This window comes from Brassica napus, chromosome C9 (assembly GCF_020379485.1).
Source record: "Brassica napus cultivar Da-Ae chromosome C9, Da-Ae, whole genome shotgun sequence".
Taxonomy (NCBI): domain Eukaryota; kingdom Viridiplantae; phylum Streptophyta; class Magnoliopsida; order Brassicales; family Brassicaceae; genus Brassica; species Brassica napus.
The window spans coordinates 17,993,303-18,001,165 of record NC_063452.1 but is presented as its reverse complement, the minus strand read 5'-3'; the positions used below and the strand labels follow the sequence as shown (position 1 = coordinate 18,001,165).

At 39.0% G+C, this 7,863-nt stretch overlaps 1 non-coding gene across 1 annotated transcript; it reads left to right on the top strand.

The window, feature by feature from the left end:
* Positions 1–2,614: 2,614 nt before the first annotated feature.
* On the top strand, positions 2,615–2,721 carry LOC125593600. The gene has a single exon (XR_007329501.1). It is a non-coding gene; the product is annotated as a small nucleolar RNA R71 (small nucleolar RNA).
* Positions 2,722–7,863: the final 5,142 nt, after the last annotated feature.

Here is a 7,863-nt window from a genome sequence, read left to right as displayed (position 1 = left end):
GGTCATTTGGGTGTATAGGGATTTGGAAAAATCCAGAGTATCCATCAAGGAAACAATAATAAGGATGGTTAGCTAGCCTCTCTAACATCTGATCAATGAATGGTAAAGGGAAATGATCCTTTCTAGAGGCTGCATTCAGTTTTCGATAGTCAATGCACATCCTATGTCCAGTTATTGTTCTTGTTGGTATTAACTCATCATTTTCGTTCTTAACAACTGTTATGCCACCTTTTTTAGGAACTACATGCACAGGTGAAACCCAATTGCTATTAGAGATAGGATAGATCACACCAGCATCTAACAATTTGATTATCTCTTTTTTAACATCTTTCAAATTAGGATTTAATCTTCTTTGGTGTTCAATTGAAGTTTTAGATTCATCCTCTAGATGTATCCTATGCATGCACAAAGATGGTGAGATTCCTTTAATGTCATCAAGTGAGTATCCTAGTGCTTTTCTATACTTTTTAAGTTCATTTAAAAGCATAGACAATTCATTCTCAGTCAGCTCACTACTCACAATGACAGGATATGTCTCATTAGGTCCAAGGAAAGCGTACCTTACACCATGGGGAAGAGGTTTAAGCTCCACTTTTGGTGCCTTGAGCTCACTCCAATCAGCTTCATGGAGGTTCTCTTGAATGTCTGCTGAGGCAGCATGTTGAGTCATTTGTGGCAACTCCATGAACTCATCTTCTCCATCCTCCTCAAGGTGAACATCTAGCCTTCTTACTAGCTCATCACTCTCTTTGTTTTCAATCATTTGGGTCTCTCTTTCAATGGTCAGGCCTGTTGAAGAGAGTCCTCAATCGCTAACTCTTCAAGGAAATCATCAGCCAAGGCATCCATCTCATCAATGTAGAATATTTCTCCTTGAGTTGTGGGCTTCTTCATCATCTCCTTGATATCAAAATGGAGAATGTGATCTTTTCCAAGGTGGAGATCAATTGTGCCATCTCTCACATTCACCATTGCTCCAGCAGTCGCCAAGAAAGGTCTTCCAAAGATCAAAGGATCTCTAGGCTCTTCATCCATCTCAAGCACTACAAAGTCAGTAGGCACTTCACAATTTCCTATCTTTACAGGAAGATCTTCTAGGATGCCAATGGGGAGCTTGACAGATCGATCAGCTAGCACCAAAGAGATCTTGCACTTTTTATATTGTGTAAACCCAAGCTTCTTGGCAATGGATAGTGGCATGAGGCTGACACTTGCTCCCAAGTCACATAGACATTTCTCAAATGTCAAAGGTCCAATGGCGCATGGCAGGGTGAAACTACCAGGGTCTTCTAGCTTCCTTGGGACAGTCATTCTCTGAATAATGGCACTGCACTCGTGAGTAAGAATCACCATCCCTTCCATCTCTTTCTTCTTTTGTTCTACAGCATCTTTCAAGAACTTGCTGTATTGTGGAACCAGCATAAATGCATCAATTATGGGCATGGTGAGCTGAACTCCACTCATTTGCTTGTCAAACAAGGCTTTGTATTTCTCTAGGAGTTGCTTTTTGAATCTTCCAGGAAAGGGAAGCTTTGGCTCATAGGGAGGAGGAGTGAACAATTTCTCCTTTGTTGATGTAACCTCCTCATTTTTGTTCTCAAATTTCTCCTCTCCAATCTTTCTCTTGCCCTTAGCTTCAACTATCTTCTCCAATATTTCCTCATTAGTTTTCTCATCCACAATCACCACATCATCATCTACATTGATGACCACCTCCCCACCTTGTTTCTCATTATCCTTAATGAGAACTTTAGGAGGCAACTCTCTTCCACTCCTTAGGGTGATTGCCTTCATTGTCTCCTTTGGGTTTTGTTCAGGCTTTCCAGGTAGTGTACCTTGTTGGCGACTTGAGCTGGCTGTCATAGAGACAAACTGGTTCTCCAAGTTTTTGAACTTGTTGTTTAGATCATGGTAATTCCCATCAATCTTGTTGTGTAGATTTTTCAGCTCATACCCTAATTGTTTCTCACTTCTTGCTTGTCCCTCCAATAATTGTTTCAGCATCGCTTCAGTACTACTCTCTTGTGGAGGTTGTGTTGATGATCCAGCTTGTTCTTGTGCAGGTTGATTTGGTTTTGGTGAGAATCCAGGAGGGAAGTTCTGTTTTGGTTGGTAACCACCTTGGTTGTTGTTGTAGAATGGCTTAGGCTGATTGTTGTAGAATGGTTTTGGCTGGTAGTTGTTGAATGGCTTCTGTTGGTTGTTGTAGAAGGGTTTCTGTTGGTAGTTGTTCTGGTTTTGATAGTCATGTTCCTTCTTGTACCATGTACCCTGAGCATTGACATAGTACATATCTTCTTGGCATTCTACTCCATCAGCTTCAGAAACCATATGTAACTCCTCCTTCTTGTTCTTTTCTGATAGTAGCATGTCAATCTTTTCTTGTATTGCTTTCAGTTCTCTTTTTGTGGTCATATCTTCTCCTCCCCCACTTCTGTCTCTTCTGTCATATTCATCATTGTAGACAGAATCACTCTGTGCCATGTTCTCCAAGAGTTCTAATGCATCTTCGACAGTCCTCCCCAAGTAGTTTCCATTGCTTGCAGTGTCAAGCTGGCTTTTGAATTTAGGCAAGACTCCTCTGTAGAAAGTGCTTAGCAAGCTCTCATTGTTGAAGCCATGGTGGGGACATTGAGACAAGTAGGTTCTGAATCTCTCCCATGCCTCTGAAAATCCTTCAAGTCCTTTTTGTTGAAAACCAGAGATCTGATTTCTAAGGTTTGCAGTCCTTGTAGCAGAGAAGAACTTGTTGAGGAAGGCCTTCTTGCATTCATCCCAAGTTGTGATAGTATCACTTGAGATGTTTTTCTCCCAAGTGTGAGCCTTGTCTCCCAAAGAGAAGGGAAACAATCTGAGCTTGAAAGCATCCTCTGAAACTCCATTTGTTTTTGACAAGCCACAGTATTTATCAAATCTGTCAAGGTGATCTAGTGGGTCTTCCAAGGCAAGTCCATGGTACTTGTTGTTTTCAATCATGTTGATGAGGCTGGACTTGATCTCGAAATTGTTGTTGGCAACTGGCGGTCCCCTAATGCCCAACCTATTCCCATTTATGTTAGGTTGATCATATGTACCGATGGCCCTAGCTTGGCGTTGTGGTTGTCTAGGTCGAAGGTTGGCAGCTCCTTGACCATTGCCCTCTTGAGCAGCTCCAGGAGGAACTTCTTGGACATTTTGTCTATGATCATCAACTTCATAGACACCTTCCGGTTGATTCGGGTTTCTCTCCATCTCAAGCCCCAATCTATGTAAGTGGGCTTGCTTTTCTCTTTCTCTTCTCTGTCTTCCCAACTCTCTTTCTAAGGCTTTGATGTTGTCCACTCTTGGTGCAAGATTTGTTGATCCTTTGCTTCTCAAGTTCATGCACCTGTCATCCAAATATATATGAAGATAGATAATTAGTAACTTAAAAACAAAGTAAAACTCAGTCTCAAGCAAAGACTCAAACGCAATGTCACAATCAGACTAGGATTGGCAACGGCGCCAATTTGGTAATAGGTTTTTCTCTGCCTATTGCAAATGTTGTATTACAGGGGGGTGAATGTCGAACCAGTCCTAGTGATGTGAATCAGTGAGAATACAAGTCATTTCTTAAGCTAAGCAGATTCAATAGTGGTGAGTGTGTGACAAGTAACAGTAGCAAACAGAGCAATACAACAAAGTAAAAAAAATCAATTTAGATAAGTGAATCCATGGGTATTGGGAATTGACTTCAAGTAACTAAGATCCAATCTAGGTGACAAGCTTTCAATCAAAGTAATCTCTTAAGTCTAAACACAATTCTAGACAAGTACTATGTCTAGGTAAATGCCCATTTGCTTAGAAATCATTAAACATCAAATGTCTTTGGCTTAATTCAATCAAGCAATCTTTAAGTTCAAGTTCAATAACTATCTAGCAATTTTAACATCAATTGTCCTTGGCTAATCTCACTAGAGCTTAGTTGAGTTGATTCAAACACTTCATCTAATCATGTCTGATGAGAAGTGTTTAGAAATCAGATTTAGTGTGATCAAGACTAAACAAGCATTAAAAATACTCAACAAGCAAGTTCATACAAGGATCTAATACAATAACACCATAGATCTTCACTAAGTTACTCTAATCTCCCTAACCCATGAATTCTTAAGGAAACTACTCACTAATCTCTATGAAAACACTTAATCTCATAATAGATTGAAGCATATTCAAGTAGATACAACAGAGAATAAAGATAAACAAGGATTAAACAAGCCAAACGAAAATAAAACTCAAGAACAGATGATGAACAATCGAAGAACAGCTCAAGAACACTAAGAACAATGATATTTCAAAGAGAGAGAGTTTTGACAAGTTAAATTATTACAAAGTACAATAATGATGTTTCTTGCCCACTCTTTGGATAAAAAGAAATCAAATATTATACAGAAAAGTAGGAAAAATCGTGCAAAGGAAAAGTGGGTGGAAGAAAGTGGGAAGTTGGTTAATCCCATCAACTTTCCAGTGGTCCCCGGCAAAGGTTGATACACCTGTAGTAAATCGATTATAACTTATCTAATACATCTCCAAATAACTTGAAACCACTTCCATTGGAAAGCTAACTCAATTTCCAGTGTCTCCACAAATTTTGAGCTTCAGAAAAGATCTTTAAGGCTTTCATCTGTGTTCATCTTTCACTCTCTGAAATTCCATGATTCGGGAGCGACCTCGCTGTGTCGCTGCGAGAGGTCGCTCCGGATCCGTTGTCTCCGGGTGATCAATACGCGAGCGACTCTTTCCTGTCGCTCTAGTAAGGTCGCTCCAGTAGGGTGATCAGAGCGACTTGGTGGTGTCGCTCCGGACTGGTCGCTCCCATGCCTTGCTCGCCCAATGACCACTCTAAACACTCCTTTTTGAGCTCCAAATGCCTCCAAGTGTCTCCAAGAACTCCATGTGGTACTCCAATACCTGATAAGGACTCATGTATGCAAAATGCAACCTAAACATGGCTAAATCCTAATCTATATGATCAAAATGCACATGGATGAATGGATAAAACAATAGAAATATGCAAGATATCAGATAACAGCTGACTTATACATCAGCGGTTTGATTGCTGGAATATTTTTCTGAGTTGTAGTTAAGACACGGCTGAGTTATGTTTACGCGGTTGAGTTAATGAATATCGACTGGCTGAGTTATTTATTTTACGGCTGACTAATGGGATGTTGTTACGGCTGAGTTTATATTTAATAAGCCGTAATAGGATGGATTAACATTAAACTCGGCTTCTTTACGGCTGACTTATTAGCGAAAGATTAATTACTAGAATAGCATTCGTTTGACTGCTGATTTATGTGACGATACGGCTTATTTATGGTTTTTCATCCTAATTACGGCTGATTTCGGATCAAAAGATTAATTACTGAACTAGTATCCACGGTTCGGCTGACTTACATTGTACATGAGAGCTGATTTACGTAGGCTGAGTTATATATTCGTTTGTCGGCTGATTAACCGATTTTCCATGTCATCCGCCATGTCATCAACTCGGATTTGCCATGTCACTGCTAACGAGCTACTTTACAACTAGGTTTGTGTGTGTTCATCTTTTTATTCATCTTCTTTATCTATATATTTATCTTTTTCATCTTATTCTTCATCTTTCTCAGAGATCTAATGGATCCGGTAATTATTGTTTTCTGGTAATTGGATTAAGAAAAACAGATATGTATTCAGCGCCGATAGTAGAGAGGGTGCAGAGTTCTTCATTTAGATGAGAAAAAAAACATGAAGAATTCGCAAAGTTTGTACTCGATGATTACGGATTGAATGAATTGAGGCTGAGTTTTATGTATGGGTTTATATTCTTTGCTATGCCATTATGCATGTAGAACAACATATTTATGTATGGGTTTATGTTAATGGTTACGACTGAGTTTTAGTTTAATTATGGCTGAGTAATCATTTAATTATGTCTGAGTTATCATTTAATTAAGTCTGAGATATTATCGTCTCAATGTTATAAAAGCCTCGATATTAGTTCTGAGCCGTATTTTCCACACTTCTGAAGCGCCATAATTAATTATCAACACGGTCAAATCAAGAAAGACGAAACGTTCCATTAAACGTAAAAATCAGTTTTTAAATACTAAAGTAATAAAAGGCCTTGATATTAGTTCTTAGCCGTATTTTCTACACTTTTGACGTATTTTCGACACTCAGCCGTCCCATTAATATTAACGGCTGAGTTATATTCTAAGTTAAATAATAAAGTATTACCGTCTCGATCTCTATGAAGGCCTCAATGTTATATTAACCAACATGGCTGAGTTATTTCAATCATCATTGCTTAGTTATATTAACGTTACATTAATGGATTATTTCTCAATTCTTGAATTGCTTGAAAAGATTCAGACGGTAGTGGTTGAACGTGTGATCGGTAACTCCTTCCAAGATCTCTATGGCCTCAGAGCATCGTGTAAGTTGATCAAGGCGTTAGCAGATCGGCATAGTGAATGCCATTTTTACGATGTATTATTCGTTCCCTGTGGACTCAATATGCCTGCTGAGTTGTTGAAAACTTGCTACGCGGAGAGAAATCCAAGCAAACTTTATATGAAGGGTGTACAGTTTTTCTTCACATTTAACCTTCAGGAAGAAGGACTTGCTTTCATGAAGCTTGCAGCGGATGAAGGATATGAGCGTGCTGTGTATACATACGCAATGACTAGAAAAAAAATTTGGGGTGATGAGGAGTATTTTACTTGTTTTACAAGGGAATAAGTTGATAGGATCGGGAAACTAGTTCGATCTCTAAAATGGGCATGGGGTTCTCTTCACGGTGACGAGTTTCGGGCAAAGAGGGACGAGTTCATTTCAACCATTGTTCCTTCATTCTATAGTTACCAATGTGTTCCTGTTTTGGAGCGAGATTGGGTCTTGTGGTTCATTGAAAACAGTAAGGGAGACAAAATGTGTAACCGCTGTTTCTGGATCAAAGAGGTGGGGCTCTTCTTCCATGAGTTTGAACCGATGAGCATGATTAGGGACACAAGGGAGTGGTGAAGATGTATTGTAAAGAATCTTATCTTTTTAATGTACTTTGCTATGACATTATTACGCATGGGTTATGTTTTACTTTATGGCTGGGTTGTCTTTTAATTACGGCTGATTTTTGTTTATGGCTGGGTTCTCTACAATTACAGCTGACTTTTAATTTTATAATGACTGAGTTATCGTTAATTGGCAGTGTTATTTAAATACTACATGACTGAGTTATTTAAATGCGAGACGGCTGAGTTATTGTTACTTTAAGAATGAGATAATGCTAACTTGTTGGCTGGGTTTTGTAAAAAAAATGCAAGATACGAGCAAGGAATCTGCCATGTCATCAACTCGGATTTGCCATGTCATCACTAACGAACGAAATTTATAACTTGGTTTATGAGACTGTTCATGTTCTTCTGCATGTTATTTATCTATCGTTTTCATCTTTCTCAGTTGGTTATGGATCCGGTAGTTATTGTTTCCGGTAACTGGATTAAGAGAAACAGAGATGTATTCAACGTCGACAGAAGAAGGTGTAGAGTTCTTCATTTAGATGAGAAAACAACACATGAAGATTTCACAAAGACTGTTCTCGATGATTACAGATTGAATGATTTGAGGGATCATATTCAGCTTAGCTACATGTTCTCGAATAAAGCATTGAAAACAATGGCACACGACACTCTACCAGTTTACGTGTCCAATACTCAACAATTGCAAGGCTTTCTAAGCCTAAAGAAAATCGAACAACTACGTCTCTGTGTGGAGATTACGGAGAACAGAGCAAGAGAGAAGAGTAAAACATTTTTCAGCTTTAGCTCAGAAGTAGAAGCTTCAGTAGTTGAGTCCAGAGAC